General features: G+C 40.7%; 1 long non-coding RNA gene and 6 other non-coding genes across 7 annotated transcripts; 2 read left to right on the forward strand and 5 right to left on the reverse strand.

The window, feature by feature from the left end:
- Positions 1-4,788: 4,788 nt before the first annotated feature.
- TRNAM-CAU (transfer RNA methionine (anticodon CAU)) lies at positions 4,789-4,860 on the reverse strand. Its single transcript has one exon. It is a non-coding gene; the product is annotated as a tRNA-Met (tRNA).
- An 889-nt stretch (positions 4,861-5,749) lies between these two features.
- TRNAV-AAC (transfer RNA valine (anticodon AAC)) lies at positions 5,750-5,822 on the reverse strand. The gene has a single exon. It is a non-coding gene; the product is annotated as a tRNA-Val (tRNA).
- Positions 5,823-8,327: 2,505 nt separating this feature from the next.
- On the reverse strand, positions 8,328-8,401 carry TRNAT-AGU (transfer RNA threonine (anticodon AGU)). The gene has a single exon. It is a non-coding gene; the product is annotated as a tRNA-Thr (tRNA).
- Positions 8,402-10,578: 2,177 nt separating this feature from the next.
- On the forward strand, positions 10,579-10,650 carry TRNAA-AGC (transfer RNA alanine (anticodon AGC)). The gene has a single exon. It is a non-coding gene; the product is annotated as a tRNA-Ala (tRNA).
- Positions 10,651-11,375: 725 nt separating this feature from the next.
- Positions 11,376-11,458, forward strand: TRNAL-UAA (transfer RNA leucine (anticodon UAA)). The gene has a single exon. It is a non-coding gene; the product is annotated as a tRNA-Leu (tRNA).
- Positions 11,459-17,789: 6,331 nt separating this feature from the next.
- Positions 17,790-21,489, reverse strand: LOC129543763 (uncharacterized). Its single transcript, XR_008683324.2, has 3 exons — positions 21,069-21,489; positions 19,575-19,680; positions 17,790-19,196 (listed from the first exon to the last, which is right to left on the reverse strand). It is a non-coding gene; the product is annotated as an uncharacterized LOC129543763 (long non-coding RNA).
- Positions 21,490-25,911: 4,422 nt separating this feature from the next.
- TRNAI-AAU (transfer RNA isoleucine (anticodon AAU)) lies at positions 25,912-25,985 on the reverse strand. The gene has a single exon. It is a non-coding gene; the product is annotated as a tRNA-Ile (tRNA).
- Between the last annotated feature and the right edge of the window lie 849 nt (positions 25,986-26,834).

The raw sequence follows: 26,834 nt of genomic DNA on the forward strand, positions 1-26,834 counted from the left end.
GATGATCTTGGTCCCTGTCTCGTGTACAGTGTCATGAACCTCCGTCCAGAGTTCATCAGGCACTCTATCTATCAGATCTAGTCCCTTAAATCTATTTCTCACTTCCACTGTATAATCATAAGGGATTTGATTTAGGTCATATCTGAATGGTCTAGTGGTTTGCCCTACTTTCTTCAATTTAAGTCTGAATTTGGCAATAAGGAGTTCATGATCTGAGCCACAGTCAGCTCCTGGTCTTGTTTTTGCTAACTGTATAGAGCTTCTCCATCTTTGGCTGCAAGGAATATAATCAACCTGATTTCGGTGTTGACCATCTGGTGATGTCCATGTGTAGAGTCTTCTCTTGTGTTGTTGGAAGAGGGTGTTTGCTATGACCAGTGCATTCTCTTGACAAAACTCTATTAGCCTTTGCCCTGCTTCATTCCGTGCTCCAAGGCCAAATTGCCTGTTACTCCAGGTGTTTCTTGACTTCCTACTTTTGCATTCCAGTCCCCTATGATGAAAAGGACATCTTTTTTGGGTGTTAGTTCTAAAAGGTCTTGTAGGTCTTCATAGAACCGTTCAACTTCGGCTTCTTCAGCATTACTGGTTGGGGCATAGGCTTGGATTACTGTAATATTGAATGGTTTGCCTTGGAAATGAACAGAAATCATTCTGTCGTTTTTACGATTGCATCCAAGAACTGCATTTCGGATTCTTTTGTTAACCATGATGGCTACTCCATTTCTTCTAAGGGATTCCTGCCCACAGTAGTAGATATAATGGTCATCTGAGTTAAATTCACCCATTCCAGTCCATTTTAGTTCACTGATTCCTAGAATGTCTATGTCCACTCTTGCCATCTCCTGTTTGACCACTTCCAATTTGCCTTGATTCATGGACCTAACATTCCAGGTTCCTATGCAATATTGCTCTTTACAGCACCGGACCCTGCTTCTATCACCAGTCACATCCACAACTGGGTATTGGTTTTGCTTTTGCTCCACCCCTTCCTTCCTTCTAGAGTTATTTCTCCACTGATCTCCAGTAGCATACTGGGCACCTACCGACCTAGGGAATTCCTCATTCAGTATCCTATCATTTTGCCGTTTGATACTCTTCATGGGGTTCTCAAGGCAAGTATACTGAAGTGGTTTGCCATTCCCTTCCTTTTCCAGTGGACCACATTCGGCTGTGGTCCATGTGATCAGATCGACTAGTTTCCCATGATTATGATTTCAGTGTGTCTGCCCTCTGATGCCCCCTCGCAATACCTACCGTCTTATTTGTGTTTCTCTTACATGTTCATGGAATATTTCTTCACAGCTGCTCCAGCAAAGCGCAGCCGCTGTACCTTACCTTGGACGAGGGGTATCTCCTCAAGGCCGCCCCTCCTGACCTTGAAAGTGGAGTAGCTCCTCTCAGCCCTAACCTAAATCAAATCCCTTACGATTATACAGTGGAAGTGACAAATAAATTCAAGGGATTAGATCTGATAGAGTGCCTGAAGAACTATGGACAGAGGTTCGTGACATTGTACAGTAGGCAGTGATCGGAGACCATCCCCAAGAAAAAGAAATGCAAAAAGGCAAAATGGCTGTCTGAGGAGGCCTTACAAACAGCTGTAAAAGGAAGAGAAGTGAAAGGCAAAGGAGAAAAGGAAAGATATACTCATTTGAATACAGAGCTCCAAAGAATAGCAAGGAGAAATAAGAAAGCCTTCTTCAGTGATCAATGCAAAGAAATAGAGGAAAACAATAGAAGGAGAAAGACTAGAGATCTCTTCAAGAAAATTAGAGATACCAAGGGAACATTTCATGCAAAGCAGGGCACAATAAAGGACAGAAATGGTAAGGACCTAACAGAAGCAGGAGATATTAAGAAGAGGTGGCAAGAATACACAGAACTGTACAAAACATATCTTCATGACCCAGATAATCACGATGGTGTGATCACTCACCTAGAGGCAGACCTCCTGGAATGGGAAGTCAGGAGGACCTTAGGAAGCATCATTACAAACACAGCGAATGGAGATGACGGAATTCCAGTTGAACTATTTCAAATCCTAAAAGATGATGCTGTGAAAGTGCTGCACTCAATACACCAGCAAATCTGAAAAACTCAGCAGTGGCCACAGGACTGGAAAAGGTCAGTCTTCATTCCAATCCCAAAGAAGGGCAATGCCAAAGAGTGCTCAAACAATTGCACTCATCTCACACGGTAGCAAAGTAATGCTCAAAATTTTCCATGCCAGGCTTCAACAGTACATGAACCATGAACTTCCAGATGTTCAAGCTGGATTTAGAAAAGGCAGAGGAACCAGAGATCAAATTGCCAACATCTTTTGGATCATTGAAAGAGCAAGAGAGTTCCAGAAAAACATCTACTTCTGCTTTATTGACTATGCCAAAGCCTTTGACTGTGTGGATCACAACAAACTGTGGAAAATTCAGAGATGGGAATACCAGACCACCTGACCTGCACTCTGAGAAATCTGTATGCAGGTCAAGAAGCAACAGTTAGAACTGGACATGGAACAACAAACTGGTTCCAAATAGGGAAAGGAGTATGTCAATGCTGTATATTGTCACCCTACTTATTTAATTTATATGCAGAGTACATCATGAAGTGCTGGACTGGATGAAGCACATGCTGGAATCAAGATTGCTGAGAGAAATATCAATAACCTCAGATATGCAGATGATACCACCCTTATGGCAGAAAGCAAAAAAGAACTAAAGAGCCTCTTGAGGAAAGTGAAACAGGAGAGTGAAAAAATTGACTTTAAACAACATTCAAAAAACTAAGATCATGGCATCCTGTCCCATCACTTCATGGCGAATATATGGGGAAGCAGTGGAAACACTGACAAACTTTATTTTTTAGGCTCCAAAATCACTGCAGATGGTGACTGCAGCCATGAAATTAAAAGATGCTTACTCCTTGAAAGACAAGCTATGACCAACCTAGACAGCATATTAAAAAAGCAGAGACATTACTTTGCTGACAGAGGTCCGTCTAGTCAAAGCTTTGGTTTTTCCAGTAGTCACGTATGGATGTGAGAGTTGGAGTATAAAGAAAGCTGAGCGCCAAAGAATTGATGCTTTTGAACTGTGGTGTTGGAGAAGACTCCTGAGAGTACATTGGACTGCAAGGAGATCCAACCAGTCCATCCTAAAGGAAATCAGCCTTGAATATTCATTGGAAGGACTGATGGTGAAGCTGGAACTCTAATATTTTGGCCACCTGATGCGAAGAACTGAGTCATTGGAAAAGACCCTGATGCTGGAAAGACTGAAGGCAGGAGGAGAAGGGGACGACAGAGGATGAGATGGTTGGATGGCATCACCGACTCAATGGACATGAGTTTGAGTGAACTCCAGGAGCTGGTAATGGACAGGGAGGCCTGGAGTGCTGCAGTTCACAGGGTCGCAAATAGTTGGACACAACTGAGTGACTGAACTGAAAGCATAGTTTACACAAATTAAGCCAAGGATTCAATCTCTGAGGAACATCTTTCGATTTCTATGATCTACACTTCAAGGACAGTCTGTGACTCTCCCGTTTTTTTCTCTCTTCCACTGTTTCCTGTTTCTTCTCTATTTCTCCCACTAGCCCTGTTTTGGGTTGGCCAAAATCTTCCTTCTGGTTTTTCCATAACGTCTTAATGAAGTTTTTGGACAACCCAATACTTCATGTACTACTTCATGAACTATTACTACACTTTTAGATAGCCAGTTTCACTGGTCTAGCTTTGCTGTTTTCTGTTCAAAAGGTAAAACACATATGTTTTCCTGACTCCCATTTCTTCTTGAAAAAAGATAGCATATTATAATCTTCATCTGTACTTCCCCTCACATTTTTGTAGCTGCATGGTACTTCTCCTCTGAGTCTGTATGTCTCAGTTTATTCAACAAATCTCCTGTGCCTGGACATTTTCAGTTAAAAATGCTTTTAGGGGAATATGCAAGCAAAATAAGTTGAAAATGGTTTGTTTTGCCAAATAAGAACATATTCATCAGTGAAGTAAAGGAATGAAACAGGTCCACCACATGCAAATTTTTATTAATATTTTTTCTTTTGATATTTTTCTCTGTGAATTCTCATTGCTTAGAAGAATTCATAGTTTATTGTCATATTTAGTCATTCATTTTAAATTATTTTAATTAGACATTTTCTCTCAATTTCTTTTGCAAATATATCAGTAAAACTATTTTTCTTTTAGTTTCACCACAGAATACTGTTGCACAAAAAATTTTTAAATGTAGTCTACTGTTTCCTATCATTTCACATGCAAGATTTTCGCTTCTTTTTCTCATAACATTCCCATGAATCCAGTTTATGTAAGTATGAACAGGGATAGTGTATGAAAGGTGTCTTCTCAATTATTGTAACATAAATTGCTTCAGAGAAGAGTTCACAGTATGTTTGTATTAACTTGAACGTTATAAATCATGCCTAAGAATGAACAAAAGAGTGAAAGGAACCTAAAACCCCTCACTCAAGTAAAAAGTCAATATAGGTTTTTAGCAACCAATGATGCTTTTTCTTTGAGTGTAAGAAAATATGCAAGAAAATAAAAAATTATATCCTACCTCAGTGTATAGTCTCTGGAACACAAAAGGTTAATTTGTTGGAAATAAACATGAAATTTGTCAACTCTTCCTCTACTCTAAAGATAGACTTGCGGACGAGAAGGAAATTGTGCAGTCATTTGAGAAGAAAAAAGGAAAACGCTAAACCCTAAATGAACTTCAGGAAATCAAATACACTCTCTAAGGCCGTGTATTGGAGGCGTTACAAAACGCTTAGCAGAGGATGGTTTCGATCCATCGACCTCTGGGTTATGGGCCCAGCACGCTTCCGCTGCGCCACTCTGCTCCGGCTGAGCCGTAGCTTGTCCTCTTCCTTACCACGTTAAAGATCTGCCACTTTGTCAGAATACATATTTTTTCTCCCTCTTTCCCTGGCCTGAGATCAATTTCCCCAAGAATTAAATGGCCTCAGTACTCCCCTCCATGTTGCGCTTTCCCAATCTGCCAAAACTCCTACGTCTTTCCTTCAGGAGCTGCTCTGAGCTCAGAGGAGGAACTTCGAAACAAGACGAGCAAAGCCCCCGAAGTCCTTCCTTACGGATAACCGAGGAAGGCATGAATTCAGACTTGAGGAGAAAGGATATTAACTAGCTCGCTCTGTTTCCCATCCTCAGGTAAGTTTTCCTGAGGAAACTAGAAGCAGCATTTCCATATATTGACTAACCAACTGCCATATTCAGCTTCCCGGGCACCTGGCTTACCCTCTCAGGGCTCTGCCCTTGGCTTCATGAAAAGGGGCTTCGTACCCCTTTGAGGCCAAGTCTACAGACAGTTTTCTCTCGTCCTCAGCCAATGCTGGATCTCCCAGACTAAAGGCCTGGATAGAAACCTCTGACGTCTTTCATCCTGTGCTCTGTCTGCCAAATAACTTCCGCAACTTTCCTCTTGCTCTCTTCACCATCTTCCTTCTGTCCCTTCAGGAGTTTCTGTATCTTCATTAAATACTTGTTTTCCCAGTGCCAGAACAGGTAGGGTATCGGTTAAGGAACAACTTCTCTGTAAACCTCAAGAGAGAATCTGAATGAAAACACTCCGCTGGCGGTTCTCAGTTGCCAAGGCGAATTTCATTGTGGCTCGGTACTTTGTTCTTGTTCGTGCTAGGGAAGAATGGTCCTGTGTTTAAAGATGAACAAAGATATCACCTGGTCAACTGGAAACCTCAAGCAAAAAGCTAGTGTTTCCGCCCGGTTTCGAACCGGGGACCTTTCGCGTGTTAGGCGAATGTGATAACCACTACACTACGGAAACAAGACTGACCCACCTTCTTTTTTTCTTGGTCAGGATGGATGAAAGCATGTCTATAACCCAGGGCTATTTACCAGAATATCCAACGATCTTTAGTCGAGAGAATAGCAACTTTCCAAGTGCTCATCAGCAATTACCTAGGTCTGTTAGCATGAAAAACTATAACGCAACAAGAAAAAATAGTCCATAAGGTATAGGAATGAACTTCACAGACCTGCTGACCAGAAGAAACCACACACGCAAAAGAGAATGTATTCTATGACGCCAATTGTTTACATTACAATGTAGGCAAGACGCTTTTACATTGTTAGGAGTCAGAATAGTGGTTCCCTGGGAGTAGGTAGAGTGGGTAGTTGCTACAAAGTTCTGGGAATATTGTTGATAGGCCTGCTCGTTACCCAGAGGTGGTCAATTTGTGTAGAATAATCAAGAAAACATTTTTATACTGGGAGGTGGGGTTATTTATTGTAGAAACTGGGGAGTTCCAGTTGTGGGGACTGGCTAAGCAAGTTGTAAATCCACAGGGCAGGTACTCAGGTAAGACTAGCAATCAGAAAGGGCAGGCAGGAAACAATAGAAAAATTATCAATGAAACCAAAATTTGGCTCTTTGAAAAGTTCAACAAAATTGACAAAAGTTTAGCTAGATTTACAAAGAAAAACATAAAGAAGGTATTCAAATTACTAAAATTAGAAATGCAAGTGGGGATATTACTACAGATTTTGCACAAATAAAAATATTACAAACCAACACTATGAAAAATTGTATGACTGCATATTGGATAACCTAAATGAAATGGACAAATTCCCAGAAACACACAATTTACCAAAACTGAAACATGAAGAAACAGATATTTTGACAGACTTGTAACTGTTAAGTATATTGAAGCAGTAATCAAAAAAATTAAAACAAAGAAAAGTCCAACCTAGACGTTTTCACTGGTGGATTCTACCAAACATTTAAAGAAGAAATACTACAATCCCTCTCAAACTCTTCCAAAAAGTTGAAAAAAAGGGAACATAACTCATTCTGTGAAGACGACATTCCCTTAACATCGAAGACATTAGAAGAAAGCTGCAGATTAATATCCCTGATGAACATAGATGCAAAAATCCTCAACAAAACGTTGGCAAACTGAATACAGCAACATATTATACACCACAACCAAATAAGATACATTCCTGGAATGTAAGCAAGGTTTAACATATTAATAGAATGAAGGATAAAAGAACAGGATCATCTCAATAGATGCAGAAAAAGCATTTGACAATATTCTTTCATGATAAAAAAAAATCAATAAACTAGGAATAGCAGGAAACTATTTTATCTTCATGATAAAAGTCATTTATCAAAAAGTCAGTTAGCATCTTCAATGGTGAAAAAGTGTAAGCTTTTTCTCTAATACCTGGAACAAAACATAGGTGTTCACTTTTGCTACATCTATTCAGCATAGTACTATCAATTCTAGCCAGGACAAGCAGGCAAGAGAAAGATATAATGTCATACATAGAAAGTGCTGAGGATTACACACACACATTAGAGCTAATAAAAGAACTCAGCAAAATTGAAAGATACAAAATTCAACATACAAAAATCAGTTGCATGTTTATTCACTTACAATGAACAATCCAAAACAAATTAAGAAACAGTTCCTTTTACAACTGCATCAACAAGAATGAAACTTTTAGGAATGAACGTAATCAAGGTGGAGGAAGAGGTTTACACTGAAAACTAGAAAACTTTAAAAAGAGAAAAAAAAAAGATATTGAATAAGAAGATATCAGTGAATGGAAAGATATCTGTATTCATGAATTGTAGGACTAATATGGTTATAATGTCAATAAAGCCCAAAGTGATCTGCAGTTTCAATACAATCCCTATCAAAACCCCAATATTTTTAGAGGTTAAAAAAATCCATCCTAAAATTAACATTGACTCTTGTGGAACCCCCAAATAGCCAAAAAGATCTTGAAAAAGAAGAATAAATTTGGAGCCCTCTCACTTCCTAATCTCACAGTTTACTTTAAAGCTACAGTAACCAAATCCATGTGGTCCTGACATATAGATAGAAATTTAGACCAATGAAATAGAATAGAGACCCCACAAGTAGATTCTTGCATATATGATTAGTTGGCTTTTGACAAGAGTGCCAAGACCATTCAATGGAGAAATTAGTCTTTTCAACTAATGGTGCTAGGAAAACTGTTTATCTACTGAAAAAATTAAAGGTGAACTTCATTAAAAACTTAAAACTTGCTCTGTGAAACATTTTAACAAAAATGGGAAGACAAGACAGAGAAAAAAATATTTGCAAATGACACAACTGAAAAACGACTGTTACTCAAAATGTGATCTTAATACTCAACCAGAAAACAACCCATTAATTTTCTAACTCCTGCTTCTTTGCTTGTCTTCAAAATATCTTCTCCAGCAGCCTTAGAAGATTGAAGGTCTGAGGCCATGGGAGTTTGCGTTTAAGGTTTTTACGTTATGAAGCCAAGAAGAGAAAGGCCTCGCTGGGATTCGAACCCAGGATCTCCTGTTTACTAGACAGGCGCTTTAACCAACTAAGCCACGAAGCCCCCACTCTGCAAACAGTCACAACGTGTTGTTTTTCATTTCAGCGGTTTCGTCGAGCTGTAACTACGAAGTACATTTGGACAGGAATCTCTTCTAGGAATGGAAACTCGATCTGACCAGAGATTCAAAATCAGAACTGAACATCCAGAGGACTTGAGGGGGCCATTTCTTTTCCATGAGTTTATCAAAAAAGAAAGATCTGGTTGTGGAACGAGGCAGTTCGAACAGTCCAAGTAAAGATTGAAAAGAAAGTGAAAGTCTCTCAGCCTTTGCGACCTCACGGACTGGAATTCTCCAGGCCAAAATCCTAGAGTGATAGCCGTTCCTTCTCCAGGGCATCTTTCCAACCCAGATATCGAACCAATGTCTCCCACGTTGCAGACGGATCCTTTACCAGCTGAGCCACAAGTAAAAATTGGACTGCCTCAGAAACTTGAACAGTTGTCCTTGGACCCTCTTTGCTTATATGGTACAACTGACATGACCCTTTCATTGTGGGGTTTCTCTTGGTTACCTGAGAGACATTCACACATTAGGTGTTCAATAGTAATTCATTCTATTCCAACTTGTGCTTCAGGATTTCATTTCAGCTCTGTCTCCTCCAGATACACAAATTTCCTATTTGGGAACTTCATTCATGGATTCTTAAATTCCTCATGACAACTTTCAGCACTCCTACATGACTGTTGCCATTTAAGACAGTTGATGTTAGGATTACCTGGGAGTCCTTGGTAAAATTAAGATTCTTGGAATCTACCCTATTTATTAAAGGATCATTGCAAGAGGGGTTCTGGAATCTGCATTTGAAATAAGTCTTCCGGGGAATACTTTTGAGTGCAAAGATTGGATTCCCCATTGTCACAAGTGCTGTCTTTTCTGGAAGCACTTGTTCTAGTCTTCCTGTCTGTAGCCAGCAGTACCTGAACTGAGAACTTCCAGATGTACAAGTTGGGTTTCAAACAGGCAGAGGAACCAGATATCAAACTGCCAACATTTATTGGATCATAGCATTCCCCCCAAAAAATCTACTTCTGCTTCATTGACTATGCCAAAACCTTTGACAGTGTGGATCACAAATAACCGAGGAAAATTCCTAAAGAGACGGGAGTACCTGACCACCCGGAGAGAAGAGTAAGAAAACTGGCTTGAAACTCAACATTAAAAAAAAAACAAGATCATGGCATCTGGTCCCATCACTTCAGGATAAATATAAGGGAAATACTGGAAGCAGTGACAGATTTTGTTTTCTTAGGCTGTAAAATCACTGTGGACGGTGACTGCAGCCACGAAATTAAAAGATGCTTGCTCCTCGGAAGCAAAGTTATGACAAACATAGCGTATTAAAGAACAGAGACACTACTTTGCCGACAAAGGTCCGTACAGTCAAAGCTTTGGTCTCTCCAGTAGTCGTGTATGGATGTGAGAGTTGTACGATAAAGAAAACTAAGCGCCTAAGAATTAATGTTTTCAAACTGTGGTGCTGGAGAAGACCCTTGAGAGCCCTTGGACAGCAAGAAGATCAAACCAGTCAATCCTAAAGGAAATCAACCCTGAATATTCATTGGAAGGTCTGATGCTGAAGCTCTAATACCTTGGCCTCCTGATGCGAAAAGCTGACTCATTGGAAAAAAAACCTGATGCTGCGAAAGATTAAGGGCAGAAGAGTAAGGGGGCAGCAAAAGATGAGTTGGTTAGGTAGCATCAGTGGACATGAATTTGAGCAGACTCCGGAAGATAGAGAAGGACAAGCAGGCTTGGCGGGCTGCAGTCCCTGGAGTGGCAAAGAGTCGGACAGGACTCAGGGACTGAGCAACAACCACAGCCTATACCTAGCCCAATGTGCTTCTTTTATGGACATATTGGGCTGTCAGTGAAAGCATTTTGCCATTAAAATCAAAGTCACGAATTTGAACTGCCTCTAGGTCCACTAGTGATTTCCAAATGTAATCCCAAAGTGAGTTCGTTTCAATATAGTGTCTTTTGGGCCCCAGTCTGTTGCCGTGCGGTGGGGGGTTGAATTCAACAAGCAAACCGCTAATCTCTTAAGGAAAAATTGGGACAGCGCCTTCGGTAGAGGTACCTGAGAAGCCTTGTACTTGGCATTGGTGTCGTAATTTCCGCTACTCTCGGGCCTCCTCCTCCCACTTGTTCGTTCCTTTTCGGGTAAGAAAGTGGTAGCGGGGGTGTAGCTCAGTGGTAGAGCGCGTGCTTAGCATGCACGAGGCCCCGGGTTCAATCCCCGGCACCTCCATTTGGGAGTTTTCGCTCTTTAAGACTAGGACTTACAGTGACTATTGCAGAATAACAGGCCGTTAGTGAATTTACGAGTGTTGTGATTCTCCCGCAAGCTTTTTCTTTCCTTTTCTTGGGCTTCCCTGGTGGCTCGGCTGTAATGATATGCGAATTCTCCAATTCAGGAGACCCCGGTTCGATCCCTGGGACGGGAAGATTTCTTGGCGAAGGAAATAGCAACCCATTCCTGTATTCTTGCCTGGAAATCCCATGGACAGGAAAGCCTGGAGGGATACAGTACATGGGGTCGCAAAAGAGTCGGACACGACTTAGCAACTAACAACAACAACAATCTTGAGGAAAGACAAGCATTTCTCTGGATTTGAGGTGATCTAGTGAGAGTGGACCGGAGAAGGCAATGGCAACCCACTCCAGTGTTCTTGCCTGGAGAATCCCAGGGACGGGGGACCCTGGTGGGCTTCCGTCTATGGGGTCACACAGAGTCGGACACGACTGAAGTGACTTAGCAGCAGCAGCAGCAGCAGTGAGAGTGGACAGGAAAAAGTGAGCGATTTCAGAAAGCACTGAAGAGAGCTTGCTGTGTTTTCTCAGTCATAATCCTCCTCATATTTTGATGCAATTCCACAAAGCCAGAAATAAAACACTGAAGTGTTTTCTTAAATGCACAGGACAATACATTGGTTCTAATGTAAAAAAATAATTGCAGAACAGTGATACTCAGCAACCGGGATGGCCGAGTGGTTAAGGCGTTGGACTTAAGATCCAATGGGCTAGTGCCCGCGTGGGTTCGAACCCCACTCTCGGTAAGCAGAATTTTGCTCTCCTAAATCTTTCCTGAGAGAATACCGGCCTTCAGAAATAAACTTGATAGATTACATATCTGTTTTTCTGCCCTTTTGTGAAAAGACTGCTTGTCTTCAAACCTAAAGAAATTGCTTCAGTAGGCAGTATTAAGTGGGTGAATTTTATTTCCCTGCACAGTTCTGTTAGATTGCCAACATAGGAAAACCCACCAAATCAACAATCTGCCTAAAGAGATTTAAATACTGCAGCTCTGAGTTCCAAGAGAAGTGGAAACTTGGACCCCATTTGCTCTTCAGGCAATAGTAAAAGAAAAAGTTCTCTGCAGCCCCCGGGAAAGTGAGGAGAGGGATTCTCATTGTTTCCAAAGTGTCCTACTCAGAAAGCTCAACTCTGCCTGGGCTGTCCCTCCAACTCACTCTGGAAAGCATGGTTGATTCCTCACAAGCAGAATACAAGTGTTTTGTTCTATTTTGTTTTTCCAGTTTGAAATGTAAAATATGGTCTCCTAGTGGAGTTTTTATTTACACTTCTCTTGTGGTGGTGTTATTAAACATCTTTTATGTTTAAGAGCCATGTGTACTTCCTTTTCTGTGAACTGTTTTTTAATATCCTGTACTCATTTTTCTTCATGATTGCTGGGTCTTTCTCTTTTGATTTGTAGAAAGTTCTTTAAATGAGTCAATTAAGTCATGTTTTGATATGTAACAAGCAGTTTATTTGCACTTTTTGGCAATTCTGGACATTGCAGACTTTGGACTATGAGGGTGAGGTTATCAGTCTTTTCTTTTGGCTTTATGTCTAACTTGGATATGCCTTTTCCCTACACAAGATTAACAAGAGTAACAAAATAATTAATTTCTCTAGAATGTCCATTATTTCTTTTTAAACTTAGATCTCCGATATATTTTATTTTTTTTCTGTCCTAATATGTGAAGTATCAGTCCAACTCTACTTCATTTCCAGAGGATTACCAGTGACCACAGCACCATTATTGAATACCCATATTATCTCCAACGATTAAAATTCCAGCATATTAAATTCTGTTCTCTTTAAAATTCAGAGGACCAGAAGTCTGGCATCTTCAAGATGATTTGAAAGAGCACGGACTTTAAAACTCAACAATCATATACTCTAATTCTGGCTTTCCCACCAACTCTCTGAGCCTCAATTTATTCACGTGTTAAATGGGAATAATAATCCCTACTTCATGGAAGACACTTGAAGAATAAAAAGATAATATATTAAGAAGGGCTGGCAAATTAAGAAGGGCTCTTTGCCACTCTGAATACCCATATTATCTTTGCCACTCTGCAGGTTAGTTTCCTTCCTCCTTAGAAGAAACTCACACTCTTCCTTTATAGCAGTCTTTAAAAGAACACCAGAAATCAGATAAAAATTGTCCTGATAGTTAAATTGCTTATGTTTTGAGATCAAACACCTAGATTCCGCACTTCATAGTTCTCTAACCCCAGTGGAGTTAGACAGCTCAGTGGGTCATTTTCATGAGCTTCCTCGGGTTTCAAGTCAGAGTCATCAGCATTGTGTTTGCTCCTGGTCATCCTGGGAAGAGGAAAGAAGCTCCACCTGAGAACTCATCTGAATAAGCTGGTTTGAGAAACACCAAGTTTCCATGGAGAGGCAAGACTCATCCTTAACAAAAGTGGATATTCTTGTTTCTTTCCCTTGGATGGGGTAGAGAAAGAGTGAGCGAAGGGTTTGCTTCTTCTGAAATGAGACTCCAGGGAACAAAGATTTTACTCATGTTGAACCTTTCTGAAGAGAAAACTCCTAGTGGTTGGTTTGCAAAGTAGTGCTGATGACACCAGTGTCCAAGTTCCATCCCTACAGAAGTTAAATTATATACTTTCCTTCGTGAGAGACTTATATGAGATCTAAAACCACCATGCCATTCCCATCTCTGCCACAGAGAAGGTCTGAACCTGTTGTATCTGAGTTGATTAAATTCCTCCAGTCAGTGGGGGCTGCTGGCAATTTCTACTCAAATCCAACCTCTGTTGTTGTTTCTTGAGGTAGGCAGAATTCAGTGGTAACACAGATGCCCTCACTCTGATGTACAAGTCCTGCACAATCCCTCATACTGTGAATATGATTAGGGTATGCTACATAGCACCATTGACTTTAAAAAAGGAAGATAATCAGGAGTGAGCCTGACCTACTTAGGTGAGCCCTCGAAAGGGACTGGGCTCTTTCTGAAGTCAGAGATTGTAAGTGTGAAAAGAATTGAGGGATTCGAAGTGAGAGAGAGTCTCTGTTGCTGGCTTTGAAGATAAAGGGGGCTAACAGAATGCAGGTAGCCAGTGGGAGCTGAGAACACCCAGCCCACAGCAAGGATGCAGAGATTCTACCATCCCCGTGAGGGCTTGGAATGCAGCCCCATATATGATTTCAGCCTCGTTAAATCCTAGCACTCACACTTCTTACCTACAGAAATCTGAGTAGATGCTTGAGCATTGTTATAATCTGCTAAACTATGATAACTTGTTATGTGGCAACAGAAAACTAATAGATTTCTATTTGTTTATTTTCTTAAAGCACATAATGTAAAACGTGAAGCTAGAAATGTTATAACAGAAAACTGAATCGTGTCATGTAGAGTGTCAGGTGCCTCTGGGGGCCACTCTCCCTCTTTGTTCTTTCTGTCCTGCCGGGAGCCAGCGAGGGAAATCCTACCTGTGGCAAAGGTCAACTGGGGAAGAGGCCTGACGGGCAAAGGCTAATCAGGGCTCGAGGAACCCCCTGGACTTACCTGAGCATCTACCCCAAAGAAAACTGGAGTCTGACTGCTTTACTATCTTACGCCTCTTACCAAGTCCTCTAATACTTACAGGGGCTTCCCCCCAACCACCTTTCTCTGAAAACATTAATTCAGAGCTGTAGTTTAAAAGTTCTCCTCGGCTTAATAGGAGTGTTCCAATCCAAGCCCCTCTGATAGCTTTCTAACTTGCATGACAAGTTTGTCCGGGCTCTTACAACTATGAGTGTGACTGTTTATAGCCTCCCAGCCATGCAAGGACAGAAAGCCTAATATTCTAAAATACAGGAATCTGTTGAAGAAGTTAAAATCATTAGAATAGTACTAGAAAAGATTTCATTGTTGAATCAATGCTTGCTGCAGTTTCCTCTATTGTATCCTTGGAAATATATTAATCCTTTGACTCAACCACATCAGATCTTAAGTTAATAAGTTCCTTTCTTGCAACTCACTACACCGGTGCCTTATAGGAATGTAACTTTGTTATGTGTCTACCACCTAACTTTAGGAAAGTCACCTTAAAAGAAAAGTCTTTTACTTGCTAACTAACCTATTGTCAGGAGAGAGGGCCATAAAACTGTTAGCAGAAGATGATGTAAATCACCTAGAACTTTTATCACACAAAAATAAGCCCTGATCCTGATAAGGGTCAAGACTGCTGACCCCACGTGATTTTGGTGTGAATCTATACCTCCCTTTCTCTGTTTCTTATGCGCATAACTTAGGGTATAAAAGCAGCACTGGAAAATAAAGTTTTGGGCCTTGCTCACTTAAGTTTGGTCTCCCCGTGTCGTTCTTTCTCTCTTTCCATCCTTTTCTCTATTCTCCTTTTTCTGGTTGAGATCCTTGGAGCGCTGGGCCCTCTGCGTTTACTTATCTGCCTGGGCTTCTAAGACTCACTCGAGGGGGTGCCCTGGTGGGGTGCCTCCGGCGATTCGAGAGGGCGCCTGCGGCCTACGTAAACAGAGCAAACCCCATGCTGGGGTTTTATTGGTTTCCAGCGTAAACCAAGGAATCATCAGCCCCTGTCTCTCTCTCTCTCTCTCTCTAACGCCGACGCCGTTCATCCCGAGGATACTCTGGGTCATATCGGGGCTGGACCCCGATACTGTCCCTTTCTTGGGGTCCTGCTACTGACTCTGAGTGACCCTCATGTTTCATCCCTATGGATACCTGGAAACTGATATTAGTATTTTAGATTAATATAAGCATATGTTCCCTGCTATATATATTATGTATGATAGGTATTAATTTCACATCTAACACAAAAAGCAAAAATACCTACCAACTGATTCCTTAAACTACTTGTAGTGTGCATTTCGACATTAAGTATGCAGCACTGGAGGTGGAGGGGGGCTAAGTTCCCACCCTCCCAGGCTTCTGGATGGAGGAAGAGACCTGCCAATAGAAATTTTAAGAGGTATCACTTAGTATCCTTTCATTTTAAAACTAGAGTATGTATATCCCTGGGAATAAATGGACACAAGGAATCATTTTCCTGACCTTGGACAGGTATGTGGATTCATTTGGGACTGACCTTCCTGAAAACTCTCTGTTTTCCCAACTTGTTTTGTTACAACTCTTCTCCCACTAAGAAAAAGGAGATAACTTTCAACCATCCAATAGCATACTCATCATATTTCCCCAAGACACAAAGCCTCCTCAAAGCATCTGACAAAATGACTCTAAATAATGCTATCAGTAAGAAAGTGAATGTCTTCAAAGACTGACTAACAAAATTCTTGTGCAGACTCAGATGGTTTCTTGAGGTGAAGTCATTCCAGCTGAGCTATTTCAAATCTTAAAAGATGATGCTGTGAAAGTGCTGCACTCAATATGCCAGCAAATCTGGAAAACTCAACAGTGGCCACAGAACTGGAAAAGGTCAGTTTTCACTCCAGTCCCAAAGAAAGGCAATGCCAAAGAAAGTTCAGACTACCACACAGTTGCACTCACCTCACACGCTAGCAAAGTAATGCTCAAAATTCTCCAAGCCAGGCATTAACAGTACCTGAACTGAGAACTTTCAGATGTTCAAGCTGGATTTAGAAAACGCAGAGGAACTAGAGATCAAATAGCCAACATCCACTGGATCATAGAAAAAGTAAGAGAATTCCAGAAGAACTTCTGCTTCATTGACCACACCAAAGTCTTTGGCTGTGTGGATCACAACAAACTGTGGAAAATTCTTAAAGAGATGGGGATACCAGACCACCTGACCTGCCTCCTGAGAAATCTGTATGCAGGTGAAGAAGCAACACTTAGAACTGGACATGTAATAACAGACTGGTTCCAAATAGGAAAAGGAGTACGTCAAGGCTGTATACTGTCACCCTGTTTATTTAACTTATATGCAGACTACATCACGTGAAATGCTGGGCTGGATGAAGCACAAGCTGGAATCAAGTTTGCCAGGAGAAATATCAATAACCTCAGATGTGCAGATGACACCACCCTTATGGCAGAAAATGAAGAGGAATTAAAGAGCCTCTTGATGAAAGTGAAAAAGGAAAGTGAAAAGGTTGGCTTAAAACTCAACATTCAAAAAACAAACATCATGGCATCTGGTCCCACCACTTCAATGCAAACAGATGGGGAGACAATGGAAACAGTGAGAGACTTTCTTTTCTTGGGCTCCAAAATCACTGCAGACTGTGATTGCAGCCATGAAATTAAAAGCCCTTTGCTCCTTGGAAGAAAAGCTATGACCAACCTAGACAGCATATTAAAAAGCAGAGACATTACTTTGCCAACAAAGGTCTGTCTAGTCAAAGCTGTGGTTTTCCAGTAGTCATGTGTGGACATGAGAGTGGAACTATAAAGAATGCTGAGCACCGAAGAATTGATGCTTTTGAACTGTGCTGTTGCAGAAGACTCTTGAGAGTCCCTTAAACAGCAAGGAGATCCAAACAGTCAATCCTAAAGGAAATCAGCCCTTAATATTCATTGGAAAGACTGATGCTGAAGCTGAAACTCCAATACTTTGGCCACCGGATGCAAAGAACTGACTCATTGGAAAAGACCCTGATGTTAGGAAAGATTGAAGGCAGGAAGAGAAGGGGACAATAGAGGATGAGATGGTTGGATGGCATCACCAAATCGATGGATATGAGTTTGAGCAAGGTCTGGGAGTTGGTAATGGACAGGAAAGCCTGGCCTGCTGCAGTCCATGGAGTCGCAAAGAATCGGATATGACTGAGCAACTGAACTGAACTGAACTGTGCCTTCAAACATGAAAGAGGGTCCAACCCAATTGTCAACAACAGACTAACAGAAAACTTTAATGATAATGTGGTTTTAGCATGTGATAAACATGACTGAGCGATTGAACTAAACTGAATTGAACTGAGAAAAATTAGAATTGCATTCATATTGCAAAACTCCTTTAATTCCTAACTACTTAATTATCTCATATATCTAATAATTAAATAGACATAAAACTGATGTTGAACCTTGCAACATCAGTCTTGCAACAGGACTACTCATCCATGGATATTCAAATTAATTAGAAAATATTAGTCCCATCCATGTCATTAAGAGATGAGTTTGCAATTCAGTTTTATTTTATGTTTATAACTTATCAAGATATTAATACACTCACAGTGATTTGTTGTAACAAAACCTGCAATAACAATGCAGGAAACAAATTGTTAACTCAAAGCTCTACAGTCATACCAAGAAGTACAACAGAGTAGATAAAAAAAAACTATGTTACAATACAATGTATTTTTGTGGAGTGGGGGAATGAAAATACAAGTTCAAATACAAAAGAGAGGATATAAAATGTCAAATGTTAAAGAAAATTTATTTTTTTTAATAGATGATAGTCCGTTAACCAAATAGTCACTATGGTATTTAGATTCATTTAGAAGAGTAATGGAACACATTTTTAAAATGCCACAAATTACAATGTACTGGAAATCACATTCTTTACAACTGTTTAAACTTATGATTTGAAATTTTTAGATGCTGATTTAAAAATGTACAAGGGGTACATAATTTTTCAAAGGGGTATGCTAGGTTGGGGGCGGGAGGAGCAGGGGACGACGGAGAATGAGATGGCTGGATGGCATCACCAACTCTGTGGACATGAGTTTGAGTGTACTCCGGGAGTTGGTGATGGACAGGGAGGCCTGGTGTGCTGTGATTCATGGGGTCGCGGAGAGTCGGACACGACTGAGCGACTGAAATGAACTGAACTGAATGCTTTCAAATTTTAAAGGCTACTACTCTAGAGCAGGAATTCTCAACATGTGATGTCACACAGTGGCTATAAACACAGACTTAGGAGTTAGTCTTACTAGTTGTGTGACATTGGGCAAGTGACTTAAATTCAGCTCAGTCTACTTACCTGTAAAATGGGACAGTAAAAATACCCTATCTATAAAGTTGTCAAACTTCAGTAGACACTAGAATCACCTGGAGGGTTTATTAAAACACAGACTGTGGGCCCTGTTCCCAGAGATTCCGCCTGAGGAGGTCTGGGGTCAGGTCCCTAAACCTGCATTTCTAACAAATTTCCAGGTGACACTAATGCCACTTGCTCCTTTCATCTATCTCATAAAGTCATTCACTGTGTGGATTAAAAATGTTAGTACATAAAGCAATTATCCTTCAATTAAAAATAAATAAATTTTTAAAGTATATACGTGCTTTAAAAAAAAGTTAATACATAAAAATTCTTAGAAGTCCATTGGCCCAAAGCAGGTACTAACACATTAGCCATATCATCAGTTAGAATTTGATTCAATGCAAAAGAAAATTCTACTGCAGTGGGTTAAACAGAAAGGAGTTAGCATATGTCATTTAACAAGAGGTCCTGAGGTCAATCATCCAGGGCTGGCACCACTGGTCAAGAATGCCATGAAGTTCCCAGGCTGCTTCTGTCTTCTTTGCTCAATTGTCTTTGCTCAGTGGCTTTCATTACCATAGATTGAGAATAGCTGCTGTTCCTCCAGGAGTCTTGTCTGAATTCCAGATAGGAAGAGAGAAGAGAAAAGGAGTAGAGGGTAGAGTTGATGGAGCATGCCAGCCAAGTCACAGACCCTCCCTTCCATAATTTATTTTTTAGAGAAGTCACTTGCTTTTAAAATTGTTTCCAGAAGTTCCCCACAGGTGGTGAAAGAAGCTAATAAAATTAATCAACATTCAGTAAAATAGACTCAACAGTACTACCCACATTTCAAGTGTTCAATAGCCACAGGTAGCCAGTGACTACCATGGTGGACAACACAGATGTAGGACATTTCCACCATTATGCAAAGTTCTATTGGATGACATTAGACTACAAGATGCACCTCTAAGTCTCCTACAAGATCTATAATGCTCTTTCTCGCCAGACTTACCTGCTGTTGCTATACACTTTAGCAAAGGTCAGCAGGCTGTTTCTCAGACCTACATTTGTTTACAATTCTGCTACCTGGGATTGTACTCTCTCTCCACCTCGTCCATCTGGAAAACAAGAATCCTTCTTTATACACACATTCAAAAAGCCAGAAGAACTGAACATGATGCAAGACGTATTTCTGAGCATACCTTCTCTTTTATCTACCATTACTACAAAAAATAGCAGATCCAAGAGATTATTCAATCTTTTAAACAATCACACAAAAAACAACTTGATTGAAAAATGGGAAAGGAACCTGAACAAACATTTCTCCAAAAAAGATATGTTAATGGCCAATAAGCATAGGAAAAGATGCGTGATGACACTAATCATTAAGCATATGCAAATCAAACTCACAGTGGTACCACCTCACACCCATATTGGCTACTATCAAAAACCTCAGAAAATAACAAATCTTGGCAAGAAAAAGGAATTCTTGCATTTTGTTGGTGGAACTGTAAAATGGGGCAATTGCTATGGAAAACAGTATGGCAGTTTCTCAAAAAATTAAAAGTACAATTACATGATCCAGCCATTCCACTTCTGGGTATACGCTCCCAAAGAACTTAAAGCAGGGTGTTGTGGAAATATTTGCCAACTCATATGCAATACCAGCCAGCATTATTCACAATCGCCAAAAGGTGAATGCAATCCAAGGGCCCATCAATGAATAAATGGATATTTTAAAAGTGGCATAAGCATGCAATGGGAGAATATTCAGCCTTGAAAAGAAACTCTGACACATGCCATAACCTGGCTGAAACTTGCGGGCTAATATATCCTCAACCATATCTTCAAATATCTCTGATTTTTAAACTACAAAATGATCTGTTATTTTTTTAATTGAATAAAAATCTGCTTAAACATAGAAAAAAATACTGCTGAGTGCCTCAGATTAAGTAGGATAAAATAAGAACTCACTCTACTCATTCCTTGTATTATCCGTGTGTTGGATCTCAGTACCCTGCTGATAAATTTCCTTCTGAGAATTTCTATACACAAATTAAGTGCCAGTTAGGCCTCACGGCTTCGACTAGACAGTGTTAGAAGAATGGTTTCTGCCCAGAAGAACAAAGAGTCAGATGCACTTCTTGGGTCGGACAGTAGCCCAGTGGTTATTTCCACCTGCTGCAAACTGGCATTACCTGGGAAATTTAAAAGCCCTCCAAGTGGTTCTAAGGTGAGAGCAGGCTGGCTGTGGAGATGTACTGCTATTTTCTGATGACTAACCCCCCCACCCCCCAACCACTGCACATCTCATATTTATTTGATGCCCAGAATCATCAAACAGTGCGCCTGACACAGTCACAACATTTCTGCCTTCCGGGTAACGGTTCCCCACTAGGTATCATTATCTCGAGCACGTGATCTCTCCAGCACCTGTCGCTCAAGCGCCTGAATCTCTCCCTGCATGTGTCCTCCCCTCACAACCACACCCAGAAACCATGACTACCTGTTACCGTCCACAAGGCAAGGCGGCTTCCGGATGGCTTCCGGATGGACTTTGCTGATGGGGAGCGTCCAGGCCCGCGGGAGTTGTGTTGCGGTCCGGGGACAAAGCGCCGAAACTTACTTGCTTTCATCCTTGCCCGCTGACACCTCCTGATTTTTTGCAAACTGCTGCTTCTGGGCAAGAATATGCGCCACGGGGGCCAGCTCTAGTCCAGACTTCGGTGTCTGGACATTTACCAAAGTCCTGCCTTTGTCAGGTCTGAAGCTGCGAAGCCCGGTCCTTCTCTGTCTGCCTGGAAGGTCCAGGCAGTCTTGCTTGGGCACGAGATTCAGGGCGTTTGTTGCGGAGATCGCGGAGGCCTGCTGCCAGGAAAACAAGACCGCGAACACTTAGGCCTCTGGGGTCGAATAGAGAGACAGGATGGTTTACTTTCACTGGCCTTATTTCCAGGTCCCCTCTAGGAACCTGGGAGGTTTCTGCGTCTCTGTGGTTATTTCTACAGCTTTTTGTGCGTTTACTCTGTTCTAGGCCCTGCCTTCTAAATGGGTTGGGAAGGTTTCACAGAGAAATCGTTTGGGAAAATTTCAAAAGTATATATGCAAAAATAGTACGATGAATTCGATGTACCTGTCTCACACCTTCTATCAACTCATGGCAATGTTATTAACCTATAACCCAGCCTTCATTCCTTCAGACACATTGCTTGAATCTCAGACAGGTGTCACTGATAAATTTAACACAGCCCCAACTAAGATGAGTTAGACACTTGCCTCGGGCACAAAATTTAGGAGACTTCCAAAAAGCTTTGCAAAAGAGACAATAACATTTGAAAGTATTTTTTAAGTAAAAATTAATGCAAAAAACTATAATGAATACAATATCAATATTTTAAATAGAGAATCAGTGTTACTGATACTTTCCTTCTGCCCAGCTCCTATATGACTGACAAAAGGCTGAAACTTAAGCATCTCTAAGAATGAGGATGCTTTTGAAAAACATAATCACAATATCATTATCACATCTAAAAATAATACCAAAAATAAGATCATCAAGTATCCAACCATGGTTCAGACTTTACCAGTTTTATATATTTTATAAATATATAATATATATTATAAAATCATATGTGAGTAACAAGGAGGGCTGGAGTGAGAATTCTCAGGCGCCTTTTATCTAAGGCGCATAAGTTATCAAGACCTTGGGCATAGACCACATGAAGCATTATGTCATCAATAAAGGTTTGGCGACAAACTTCCAACAGGCCTGGTCCGGGAAAGTTGTCTTGGGAAATCTGATATCTGGGTATGAAGTTTATGTGAATGAAAGAGTAGAACAGTAGGATGGAGGTAGAAATGTGAAGGTCTCTCAGATAGTGTAATGGTAGGTAAGGGTACTAGGATGGAGTGCTGAGGAAGAAAGAAAATCAAGGAATGTGGACAGGAATAGAAATATAAAAGGAGAAACAAGGATCATAATCAGTGGAATGGGTAAAGAGAAAAGATTATTATGGCTGTGGGATAGCACAGGAGAGAAAAAAGAGAAATATGATATTTATCAATTAGAGAGATGAGCAAAACGATCACAGTCCATGAAGGAGTAGAAACTGTAGACTGATCTCACCATGCAAAAGCTAACTAAAAAGTCAGAAGTCATTTACAGTGTTCCCAATGTTAAGGCCTTCTCTTATATTCCATCAATTGCCTAAACTCCTTTAAATTTTACTTTATTTCAAATATAGATCATGGTATTTTTTAACGGCATTATTTTGGCCTTTATTTCCCACTGTATAGATTTACCATAACTGCAACAGACAATGTTGTTAACTAATCGGGGATCTTAGTTGCAGAAAATAGAAGCCACACAAATAAGGTTAAATTAAAAAGGATTTCTTGTGCATTCACAGTTTCTTGGAGACCAGAATCAAGTATAGATTACACTACACTGCCAGAAGCACTCAGCCATGAAAATGCTTCCACAGAAATCTTACTGCTGCCACTTCTGGTTCCACAAAATCCTAGACAGTAGCTGCACATAATCCAAAATACCCCCAACAACCTTGCATGTATGAAAGGATTTCAAGCTAAAATCAAACCAGAGGATATGAAATGAAATGTCACATATGCACCCTCTGAAGAATGGGAGGTAAGAGCTAAGAGACTTATTTCCCCTAAAATGCCTAATTTACAGAAGACAGAGACTTATCTCCTAATCAATGAATAGCCCCTAATCTGACTGAACTTGCCCCTCTTTGCATTCTTGATCATAAATACAACCACCTCAAAACCTCAATAGACCTACCTTGCTATATATCATGAGTTTCCTGGATTGTAATTCCTTTGCTATTCCTGAATAAACTCTATTTTTGGTAATTTGAACTTGTCTCAGTTTACCTCTTTATGTTGACATATGTCAGAAGAGCTATTCAGCCTTTATCTCACAATATTCATTTCTCCCAGTCTTACACTGCAAAGCCAAGTAGCCCTTAGGGAGCATCATTATGAACAAAGCTAACGGAGGTTATGGAATTCCAGCTGAGTTATTTCAAATCCTAAAAGATGATGCTGTGAAAGTGCTGCACTCTATATGCCAGCAAATTTGGAAAACTCAACAGTGGCTACAGGACTGGAAAAGGTCAGTTTTCATTCCGATCCCAAAGAAAGGCAATGCCAAAGAATGTGCAAACTGCAGTACAATTGCACTCATCTCACACACTAGCAAAGTAATGCTCAAAATTCTCCAAGCCAGGCTTCAGCAGCATGTGAACCATGAACTTCCAGATGTTCAAGTTGGATTTAGAAAAATCAGAGGAACCAGAGATCAAATTGCCAACATCCATTGGATCATGGAAAAAGCAAGAGAATTCCAGAAAAACATCTACTTCTGCTTCATTGACTATGCCAAAGCCTTTGACTGTGTGGATCACAACAAACTGCGGAAAATTCTTCAAGAGATGGGAATACCAGACTATCTTACCTGCCTCCTGAGAAATCTATATGCAGGTCAAGAAGCAACAGAACTGTATATGGAACAACAGACTGGTTCCAAATAGGGAAAGGAGTACGTCAAGGCTGTATATTGTCACCCACCCTGCTTATTTAAGTTCTATGCAGAGTACATCATGTGAAATGCTTGACTGGATGAAGCACAAGGTGGAATCAAGATTGCCAGAAGAAATATAAATAACCTTAGATATGCAGATGACACCACCCTTATGGCAGAAAATGAAGAGAAACTAAAGAACCTCTTGAGGAAAGTGAAAGAGGAGAGTGAAAAAGTTGATGTAAAACTCAACATTCAGAAAACTAAGATCATGGCATCTGGTCCCATCATTTCATGGCAAATAAATGGAGAAACAATGGAAACAGTGAGAGACTTTATTTTGGGGGGCTCCAAAATCACTGCAGATGGTGACTACAGTCATGAAATTAAAAGACATTTGTTCCTTGGAAGAAAAGCTATGACCAACCTAGACAGCTTATTTAAAAGTAGAGACATTACTTTGCCAACAAAGGTCTGTCTAGTCAAAGCTTTCAGAGAAGGCAATGGCAACCCACTCCAGTACTTTTGCCTGGAGAATCCCATGGATGAATAAGCCTGGTGGGCTGCAGTCCATGGGGTCGAAAAGAGTAGGACACAACTAAACGACTTCACTTTCACTTTTCACTTTCATGCATTGGAGAAGGAAATGGCAACCCACTCCAGTGTTCTTGCCTGGAGAATCCCAGGGACAGCAGAGCCTGGGGGGCTGCCATTTATGGGGTCGCACAGAGTCGGACATGACTGAAGTGACTTAGCAGCAGCAGCAGTCAACGCTTTGGTTTTTCCAGTAGTCATGTATGGATGTGAGAGTTGGAGTATAAAGAAAGCTGAGCGCCGAACAATTGATGCTTTTGAACTGTGGTGTTGGAGAAGACTCTTGAGAGTCCCTTGGACAGTAAGGAGATCTAACCAGTCCATCCTAAAGGAAATCAGTCTTGAATATTCATTGGAAAATCTGATGCTGAAGCTGAAACTCCAATACTTTGACCACCGGATGCGAAGAACTAACTCCTTGGAAAAGACCCTGATGCTGGGAAAGATTGAAAGCAGGAGGAGAAGGGGACGACAAAGCATGAGATGGTTGGGTGGCATCACCGACTCGATGGACATGAATTTGAGTAAGCTCCAGGAGTTGGTGATGGACAGGGAAGCCTGGCGTGCTGCAGTCCATGGGGTCACAAAGAGTCGGGACACGATTGAACTGAACTGAGTCTTACACAAGCACATCTGCTCAGCAAAAGCTATGTGACACAGGAAATCCTAGTGACAAGGAGATCTGAGAACTGGAGATTTTACTGCTGCAGATTTAGTGTACAGGAAGCACATTGCAACCGGGTGGCAATGTGCTTTACTACTGGTCACGGTTACTAACTGGTTTCCATTTCACCCATTTTCCTTCTTAAAAAAAACTGCTTTTGTTCCAATATCCACTATTCATAGGCATAAATTGAAGAACTCAGGAGACTCTACCCCCATTTTAAGTTCCAGGGCAATTTATGAGTAGTCTAAGATGAATATGTAAATCCTATGCCTTTATAAATTATTGATTTACAAATTTAGGTTTAAAACGATAAGCAAAAGCATTCCCCTGCTGGCTGTTATAAGTTCAGAGGTAGGCAGGGGATCTAAATTGTCATAATCACACTTTAATGATTGAGAGAAGAGGTTATGTTAAAAGCAAAGAACATTTTGCTTAAGGTGCTTCAGGCTGTAATGTTAAAGATAGCTGTAAACGCTGACAAACTGGTCAAATTTGGTTTTATTCTTGCTTCACATTGTTGGTGATCCCAGTTGGACTTAAAAGTGGCCCGTACGGGGATCGAACCCGCGACCTTGGCGTTATTAGCACCACGCTCTAACCAACTGAGCTAACCGGCCCCCTCACAAACCACTCCTCTTCCTTAATGTTTCAATTGCATTGACGTATAATTTATCACAAAGGGGAATATCATTCCTATTTATACTGGGTCCGCTTCTGTTAAAGGGAAACAAAAGAAAAAACTCTATCAAGGTCAAGAATGAACCTTGCCTTTCAGAAAATACCTTCTTGGAACCAATGCAAATGCATTTTGTAGTGCAAACTCTTGTAACAAGTACAAAAACCATTTTTAATGAAAATGGCAAAAGGAGACACAGATGTATAGAACAGTCTTTGGGACTCTGTGGGAAAGGGTGAGGGTGGGATGATTTGGGAGAATGGCATTGAAACATGTATATTATCATATGTGAAACGAATCGCCGGTTCAGGGTCTATGCATGTTTCAGGGTGCTCGGGGCCGGTGTGCGGGGATGACCCAGAGGGAGGATAAGGGGAGGAGGGAGGTGAGAGGGAGGGTTCAGGAAGGGGAACTTGTGTACACCCAGGGCGGATTCATGTCAATGTATGGCAAAACCAACCAATATAATATTGTAAAATAATTAGCCTCCAATAAATAAATAAAAAGACAAATAAATGAAAATGGCAAATTGGAGCATTTAATAGTAAGGATTTTGATATATTTGAAATTGGAGACCACAGTAAAAGATGGTAAGAGAAGGGAAAAGAGTCTTTCTACCTGCAAACTCTTTGGGAATGAGAATAATAAGTGCTTGGAAGAAATACCAGCAGTGTTTTCAAAGAATAATTGAATTAAAATAATCCATCCATCTAAACACCCACTCACCCATCCCTGAGCAAAAATTAAGAGCTTCCTTCCAAGAGCAAATAATGGAAATGTAATATTAGTG

Source organism: Moschus berezovskii, chromosome 23 (genome assembly GCF_049115385.1).
Source record: "Moschus berezovskii isolate FMDL1 chromosome 23, NW_MosBer_1.0, whole genome shotgun sequence".
Classification (NCBI taxonomy): domain Eukaryota; kingdom Metazoa; phylum Chordata; class Mammalia; order Artiodactyla; family Moschidae; genus Moschus; species Moschus berezovskii.